Here is a 10,136-nt window from a genome sequence, read left to right as displayed (position 1 = left end):
CACTACAGTTAAAATTACAATCAAGTACTTTACATGTGCTTTAGTATGTTTTAAATGAGTGTACTTTTTGTATTATTATTGTTTTATTAAATGATACAATTTTATTAAAACTTGTAAATTTGACATTATTACAAAGTGCACTTTTTAAACTGTACTTAAGTGTGCTAAGAATCATAGTCATGAAAGTGTACTCTCTTAAAATACACTTAAGTGGTCTTTTGAGTCATTCATATTATATTATCTGCATCTATATATATAATTAAAAACATTGACACACTAAAGTGCACATTCAATACAATTAAGCACACTTCATTTTCACAATAGGTAAGAGACATTCACAAACACAAACTTGCAAGGGTTCACAAACATTCACAAAAGAACAAATGGAACGTATTTAAAAGGGGTATTATACCCCAACATTTAAATTTTTTAATTTCTTTCACCCTAATGTCATTTTTTTCATGATTTTCTTTCTTATGTGGAACATAAAAGAAGATAGTGTTTTTCGTCCACATGGAAGTCAATGGTCACCAAAACTGACATTCTTCAAGAAATCTTCTTTTGAGTTCTGCAGACAACAGAAAGGCATTCAGGTTTGGGACGACATAAGTAAATAATAACAGAATTTCATTTTTGGGTGAAGCTCAATTTCCTGAGCTCCTGGTTTGGGGCACATTGGTCCTTTGTCGTTTTGAAAACTCTTATCAGTAGCAGGCAGGTCGAGCTGCCCCGGTGACAGAACAGCCCATTAGGGCCCTAAAACATTGAGGAAGGATTCCACCATCACCTTAGTTCCCTAGGGGCTGTAAATACTAGTGGAGCAGAGCAGCCGCCCCGTCATTCAATCCTAATGCTTGCACCTTCACTGTGTACCCTAATGTGATTCTAAACACATCTAAATGACATTTCCTCTCACTGAGATAGTGTCGATGGCTCTATTAGAAGTTGATAATGGCAGATATAAGTGCTGCAGGAGAGGATATGGAAGATCCGTATCTTAAGTGGCTCTCTTTCTTTCATGTCTCACTCCATCACTAAGGTTCCTGAGCTCACTCTAACACACTGGCAATGTGCCTAAGGTGATATGTGCCCAAAACAACCACATAGTTCATATGTGTGCATTAACACACACACACACACACACACACACACACACACACACACACACACACACACACACACACACACACACACACACACACACACACACACACACACACACACACACACACACACACACACACACAATTAGGCAAGTGGGCATGTCTGATATGCCAAAGCAACCATGCAATGAAATATAGAAATATAATACTGTGGGATGTGGGGCAGCAAGAAGTGGTTGAGTCTTATTTTACAGTTCAATCTTGGCCATTTAATGCATTTCCCATGTTTTTGAAAAAAGAAGACATTCAATTTTTGGATTATTATTGTTATGCTCACTAGCTAATAAATGGACTTATCAGGAGTCAGCATGCTTTTCCAAAAGATGGCTCAATAATACAGTGCTTAGCATCCAATCCAGAATAATATTGGTTTTTGGCCCCTAAAGTATTGGAAGACAGGCAATAATAACAGTGTCTGAGCAACAGTGATGTTTTACCTCTTAATGAGACTTTCCATTTAGAAGGTTTTTGTTGTTTTTTTCTCAGCTATGTGACACTGACATGGAATTCTGGTTTGCAGCCTTTCATTTTTTACAGCATAAGTCACCAGCCCTTTTTAAACAGAACCATTCAATTATATGCTGTAATAAATAGGCCTGGCAGTTTTGCTCGGAATAACAATATTTGCAGGCATGGGAATTTGCACGCTTCTGAGCTAAAGTTAACAATATGGAAATGTCTTTGAGCTTACCTGCCAGACTTCTCCGAAAACACACTACTTGCAAATTGATAGCAGTGCTGAAAACAGCTGATTAGAAACAGGTAGACGGCGTCTGGATCAAGCGCCATCCCCTAAAGACATTAGTTGTGCTCAAAATAGCTGTATGGTACATTTGCAGATGAATAACCTATGTATAAACCTAAACCCTCCCATATCAATGATCATTCATTTATGAGCTGAACACTTTTACATGCGTGTTACTTCAAATTTTGGTATGAAAACTAAATGTCTTTATTAGTTGCACATAATCATATTTTTTATGTATTCACACATTCATCCATTTGCTCATGATTTCTTTATATTTTATGTATATATCTGATTAATATATATATATATATATATATATATATATATATATATATATATATATATATATAAGATTAATAAATACTGTAACAAATGTTTTGTTCATTGTTAGTTCATGTTAGTTAATACATTAACTAATGTTAACTAATCAACCTTATTTAAAAGTGTTACCATTTAATTTAAAATGTCAATACTTTGAGAAGTATAGGCACAGTAGTTGCTCATATTTATGAGTGTTGATGAGATGTCAATAATAATAATAATAACAATAATTGAATATGTATTTAAACTTAAAAATGTCAATGCTTTAGGCATGTAGTTGCTCATATTTATGAGAGGACGTTGTTTTAGATTTTTATGTGATAATAATAACAACAACGACAACAATAATAATATGTATTATTATTACTATTATTATTTTTAATTTATAATAATTCTTTAATTTTTTTTATCTTGGTTTATTCGTTAAATAAATATGAATAATACTAGGTTTATTTAGTTTATTTTTTTTATTTTTTTATTTCCAGGACTTTTAATATATAAGCTTTGTTGTTAGGACTCTTAACACACATTAAAATATTAAAACCCTAAATGATAACACTGGCCACGTTTGAATTGACAATGTAAACAACATTAATTCCACGGGCGAGATAATATTAATCATTAAAACAAAGTTGGATCGCATTTTTGTTTTTCTTTTGCATCCTAATTTAGCTCCCACGTCTGCACTTGTATTGAGATGTAGAACACGGCCACATCCTCAGATCCCCCTCGATTAAAAATCTACAGCTAAGCTCAAGTCTGTTCTACAGGAGTCAAAACATTTCCTTCACCCTCTTCTTAAGGGTGGGATTTGACTGAAACCGAAGCCTAATTAATGTGAACGACTGAAACAAACTGGCAAATACTGTGTGTCCCCAGCGGTGGAAGAGAGGTAAACATATGAAGATTTCCAGATTTATCACATCTGCTGCCATGGATAATCACTTCCGAGGAAGTAAAGAAACAAGAAATTGTATTTACACATCTACTTTCAATTTGGTATTCAGGTACCAGTTCACGAAGCTGGAGGAATTCCGGGGATGCAGCTCGGCTAGTTCGCATGCAGCCTGGGCTTCTCGTCCACGCAGCGTATCGACTGAACCGACAGGAAAAGAGAGAAAGAGAGAGAAAGGGAGGGCGAAAGCTGCTGAAAAATTCATGCCTCTGCCAGCTCTGTCTATTCGCTGCTCAGCAGGGGCCCGCCTTTGATACTTCACACTTGCGGAAAAAAAAATGCAAATGATTTTTTCGCTGCATAACACAGAGAGAATGTATCGCCAGTAAGTTATAGGAATATCCTGCCAAAACATAATGAAATTTAGCCACCTCTCTCTCTCTATCGCTCGTGAGTTTTCCTCGTTTCTATGTCGGTGTGTGAATCTAACCTTTCGCCACATTCTGGAATATCCCATTCCAGCTTTTGTTTTTACCAAATTCAGAGATCATACCGCATGCTACAAACTAGGACCCATACTTCCAATCTATCCAAAATGTCCACATCAACAATAAGCTGAGGTCATCTTCTATTTCACAACCAAATCAAAATGGAGAGAAATCAAGATAAACTTCTATCCAATTACAACTGGCAAACATATTAAGCAAGTACTTGAGTTTGTTGGGAGGAATGATGGGTAATATATGAAAGGAGGTAAATGTGGTCTTGTTGTGGGGAGCTGAAGGGGAAATATTGGCTTTGACAGGTAGCACAGCAGGGGGGCCGCCGTACTAAGACTGGGATCTATTTTCTCACCCCGCCTCGGTTTTAGGAATGCTGATTAGATATGCTTTCTCTGTGTCAGGGAGAAATCCACCAATGCAACCACGGACAAGACCTGCTCCCCATTTCCCACAACTACCTCCGCCATTTTTATTTCCTCGCCCCAGCTTTGTTTTTGCTCGGATTGAATCGAATTCGGCTTGATTATTGCTCTCTCACGGTGATGTTTGGCAGCGATACATGCTGAAATAATTGCCGGTGTGAGACGGTTATTATTTATTGTAGCGTAGGAAGCTTGTTTGGGTTTGGGTAGGGAAGAAGATTCTGGGATGTGGGGTGGGGTGCAACGGCGTCTGCTGTGTGTGCGTGTAATAATGTCTTCGCCTTTGTGGGTGCCCACATCAGCCAATTATGAGGCGACATCTGGTTTAGCTGACAAGTGACTGCGGAGGAGGGCGGAAAGTGTGTGTGTGTGTGTGTGTGTGTGTGTGTGCTGGCAGCAAGGAGTCATTTAGTAGAATAGATTTGAGCTCTGAATGCTCAGCAGGGCAGGGGTTGCGCAGAGGGCGGTGTCAAAAACATATATTAATCTATAATTATTAGGCATTATTAGACATATGAACACCATACAAAACCATGAGATATATTTAACACCTGTGCGCACAAAAATATCTTGCAGAATGTTTTAATAACACTTTGCGTGTGAATAATATATAACGAATGTTGTCAATCAGAACTTCACTTCAATATTTCATTCTGCTGTTCATTCTCATGTACTCATGTTTGACGGTAGGGCTGCAAACTGCTCCAGTGTTTGTTTAAAATTATAAATATATTTATGAAGCATCCTTTTCCCCAATAAACACCTGAAGTCAAATCAGTGTGGAGTTATAATGTAGCTTTGGTATATTATTGAAAGTGGTAGTTTGACCTGACAGACTGTGGTTTTCCAGCGTGATTGTAACGTTCTGAGAAGGTCCCCAGTATCAGGCCAGTATAAATGAGGCAGCTGACATGGATTACCTGCGGCGATGTGGATCATACTGAGCTGGGTGAAATACATTAGCACTGTGAAATGGGCCCCAGCCGAGGGCCCTGACTTCTACACAGGCACATCACTGACACTCAAATCAGAGAGATTCCAAATTATTTTATTTTTTTTATTTGTACCATGAAAAAAAAATATACATAAAATGGATGAATCTATATTTTATGATCTCTGTGAATTGACTGTTTTAGCAAAACAAATTTGTGTGCGTGTGAAATGTTTCATAATTGCACCATTTTAATAATTTCACACACAATATATATTATATACCATTGGATTATATATATATATATATATATATATATATTTCAAAATTGCTAAATGTTGTTTCTTTTATTATTACAAAATAATAATTAATAATACATAAATTGGTAATTAATAATACTAATTTTGTAATGTTGTAATTAAATGTGAATTCTTTATTTATTTATTTCAATTTTTTATTGAAAGGCAGTCTGACTGTTTTTGGTATTTCATCTGAAAAAAAAATCTATAAATAAAAAAGAATGAAATGGTTCTCATTTGCACCACAGAAAAAAAATTCAGTTATTTACTAGATAAAAGCAGATTAGATGTTCAGCAAACATAGCTCTGTTGTATTGTATTTATGACATTCTATTTACAGATATCTGTATTTAATTGACTTTATAGAAATAAAGTTGATCTTGTGCAGTGGCTCTGCTATAATGGTTCTTTACAACTGCTAAGTCCTTTTCAAGCTAAGTTGAAAGAGCTTTGCAAATATGGGTGAGTCAGACATGGATTCTTTTGTTTGCCTGAACAGGTTAGAGCCACTTTGATTGAACTATATAAGTCTCAGATCACCTGTCTTTTCATGGTCAGTTTGTGGTCAGAATGGATTTCTTTACTCTTTTTGCTCTTCATATGAATGGAAGCATTGATTATATCCGGCAGTTCCAAGGTTGAGCAGATGTAAACTAACCATGAGCATATCGCAGTGTCTGTTCCCATGGTCCTCTGCTCCTCTTTTGGACTCCGATTGAAATGTTTGCGTGTATGTTGTTCTCATACAGAGGTGAGGGGATTTGCCTGTGTCTCTGAGTGGTTTGGTAAATCCGGCCCGGTCCTAGACACCGAAATAATTAATCCCTTCGGTGTTGGCTCCTCGTTCACCCTTTCAATGATTCTCCGAGCGGCTTACCACCGCATTGGAGCCTGGGTGAAGAGGAAATAAAATAAAAGGGAAGCAGGGAGATTCATCAGGGATGAGAATGTCTCATTCTCAGACGTCTCAGACCCACCATCCCCCTCTTCCTTCAAACACATTCCCTTCTTGCTCCAGAGACCATGAAAGACCCATCATTCATGATTTAAAAAAAAGATAATTCAGCCGGTTTAATTTCCTTTTTCAATTTTGCTTCAAGGATTTTACAGTGGCACGATAACCATTTTCATGGCTGAAAAGTGCAAAAGGAGAGATCTGATTTTCATCTACTTCTAGGACTCCATCTTGAATGTGACCATCCTCAGGAGTCATCATTAGGTTTGAGGTAATGGAGAGACTGAGCATTAAAGGACACTTAGCTGCTTTTACCCTATCAATTCTTGATGAAGGACTTTCTTTTCCCGAGACTCTTTTGAAAAAGTTCTACTTTAAATTGGTTGATGGTGTTGCAATTGTTAGCTAAAGTTGCAGAGAGTTTGCATTCTCATATTTGATTGCAACAGTGTCACGACTATCACAGCCCCCTTTTAACCTTTGACCCTTCTTGACCCTGGCTCAATGGTGAAAGCACAGCCCTTTGACTTGGAATTAAGGGATAAAACTCAAAGTGAATGGGCACTGAAATGGACGTTGTAGTCAGTTCCCGTGATAGAACACCATCAAATAGAATATCTGATTGTTTTGAGCTTGTTTGGATGTGAGTCTAGTATGTCATCATGATTGGGTCTAGTACATATATTTATATAGCCTAACTGTGTTTGATTGTGAATGAGATTATCTATCTCTCGCTCTCTGATGTGCATTTATGCTGAGAAACTCCCAGAACCTACTCATCTTTTTAAAGGATTAGGAGATCATAATCTGATCTAGATCTTTTTAATACGCAGAGACTCCACAGATCTGGTAATTAGAGGGTGATGCATGGGTTCAGCATCAGGGTTTAGTATTGACTACTGTACTTTTGTAATATAAACAAATCCCACAGGTTAAGACAGTTCTGTTGATTTAAAGACTCATAAATGTCAGTCCTATTGACTGTCTTGGCTATTATCTCAGCAACAATCCCTGCATTATGAGGCTCATTTATCATTATACGATCCCTGAAGTATTCATAGACAAAGCTGAAGACTTTCTTTTTTAAATAAAAGAACAATCAGCCCTTCTAGTGCCTCTGACTATCAATAATACAATAACTCAGAAGACTTTTGTTGTTATTATCACCAACATTTCCATCGTTACTAAATGTGAACTTTGCACAAGCACAAATATCATCATTAGTAAATATAAATTTAAATATGGTTAGTACATTTATAAAAAAAGATGAAAAACATCTCATAAATATAACTGTGCATTAGTTTCCTCATCTTAATTAATCATATTTTTTTTTACAAAACAATAATGCAGATCCAATTCTCAATACTGTGAATTTTCTTTCAATTTGAGGGGAGCATATTTACTATATTCTGATAATGATACCCCGAATTACATGAGAACGATCAATTAATGATCTTTTCTGTATGCGCACATCCTGACTTTGCCATTAGCTACAATTAAAGTACAAAGCAAAAGTATGTGACATTCAACTTTTAACCTTGCCACTCTCATGGAGGCTGTCTCAGAATATAGAACATGATACAAACATGAACCAGCCCTAGACTCTCAAATTAAGACAGATGACAGCTAAAAAAAAATCTAATTTAATGCTGTCTGCTGTCTAATTTTTGTAAATGTATTGTAATATAATAAATAAAATAAAAAGGTTAAACTTTATTTTAAAGTGTCCGTTACAGTGCAATTATAAATGTAAGTACCGAGTAATGATTAACTATGCACTTACTATAGGATTAGTGTTAGGATTAGGGTTTGGTTTAGGTTAGGTACATGATGGACAATTTATAGTAATAACTATAGTAACTAGATGTAATGTGTAACAAGGACACTGTCAAATAAAGTGTTACCCACAAAAATACAATGTAATTTAATGGATAGGTATTAGGTAATATTTATTATATAATCTGTGTGGCCTGTTTATTTCATTACATTTACAATAACTAGACTTTCATTTCATTTCGGTTAGACTGTTGAAAAAACTCATGCGTCTTAAACATGGCTGCCACTGAAGCATTACCCCAGCCTGAGTCTCACAGCACGTCTCCTCCTGAGATGACTTAATTACATTCTGTGGAACTGTGCATTTATCGAAAGCATAACCTTTACAACAGACTACATGGCAACCGCTGTGAACAACAATTAATAATTAGAGGTTACTGAGACGAACAGGCCACACGCAGGGTGCTGGGCAATGGACATCTTATTTTGCCATTATTTTCCACCAGTATTGGCAATTTCAAGAACTAAAACTATAGATTTTGATTAAAATATGACATATAATAATACATACAACTGGATTTAATCTAGCATCAAATTAAGTGGATTATGGATTGATCGACTAATTTTATTTCTAATCAAATATTGATTTAAAAAAAAAACTTAATTGAATCAATTCTATTGGATTCTCTTTTTTTTCTTTTCCAGGATTTTAATACTGCATGTGCTGTTTTCTGTACAGAGTATTAACAATAGCTGTATTCTGAGTCTCAAATAAAATATTTTAATTCAATAGCTAGATCCCGTTCACTGATATTGCCTGTAACAAACTGTATTAGTCGGGTACAGCAACACAGCTGGGCCAGATGCTTTCATGGCATTTTCAGGTTTGTTTAGTCATAAATAAAAAATCAGATCAACAAAGTGAAAGCAAACCTTTGATGTAGAGAGCTGGCAGAAAGGATGAGGTCTACCAGCCATCAAATAATAGGTTTATAGCGTCTGTGTAATATAAACATTATAACAGAAAATAGACATTTGACTGGTTGCTCCCCATATGATTTGAATTTGATGTACCATAGCGACGTCATGTAATGACTGTCTTGCTAATGTTGCTCTTTAGATTAAATAATATTTTACTATTCTAGTAATGAGACAAAATAGTGTGTGAAATCAAGATAGCACAAATAAAACAATTAACTGTAGGCCTATAGTCACATTTTTTAATTACTGAAAATTTGGTATTTTCTGCAAAATAGCCTACTGGATATAGAGACAATAATACAGCTATAGATGAAGCTCTCAGTACTAGTTTGACAAGCAACTTCTTTGGATTTGCTGCCCCCTTGTGACATAGGCCTAGCTGAATTATTAGAGGACGGGGAATTATTTCCAATAATTCTGGTGATTTGTGCTGGTTTTCACTAATAAAAATGTTTTGCTGTCTCAGTTGCCTTCACATTTAAAATCACAGATGACCACACGATGATCAGGATGTCAGGTTAAATGCACCTGATGAAGTCTGCTTGTCATGAGGCGTTGGGTTCTCTTCCACCAAAAGCAAAATGATTATGCCAAAACCTCTTTAATGTTAATTAGGTCATGACAGAGCTACTTTCAGATGACAAAATGACTGGCTTGCGAATATTAATTTTGCCACGTTTTAACGTTGATTGGTAACTCAGCGATAATAGCTAGCATATATGCTGAGAACCGGAACATACAGACATAACTGGAACATTTTCATTCATTCATTCATAACTACATAACTTTCCAATAGCGAAAGCTATATTTAGCATACGTGGTTATAGCTGTGGCTAGCTAAGACCGTTGTCACACTTGGGTCCTCTTGAAAAGAACCGAATTCAGATTCATGATAAGGACCAAGTGTGAAAACACCCTAAAACACACATATTTGCTGTTTATTGCAGGTTATGCCTTTGTGTCAATTCGTTTAATATGAAATAATATGCTACAGCAATTCGCGAATAAATCACTCTTTTTAGTCGGTTACAAATGAATTACTCAAACTAGTTAAAAGAATCGTTTCCGTTTGCATTAGTTTGTCATTCAGTACAAATATCTTGCTATTAGAACACAAAGAGCAAAAAAGGGCGCTGTTTGAA

This window comes from Leuciscus leuciscus (genome assembly GCF_965113295.1).
Source record: "Leuciscus leuciscus genome assembly, chromosome: 20".
In the NCBI taxonomy this organism is placed as follows: domain Eukaryota; kingdom Metazoa; phylum Chordata; class Actinopteri; order Cypriniformes; family Leuciscidae; genus Leuciscus; species Leuciscus leuciscus.
The sequence above is the reverse complement of the archived record's forward strand: the minus strand, read 5'-3'. Positions refer to the sequence as shown.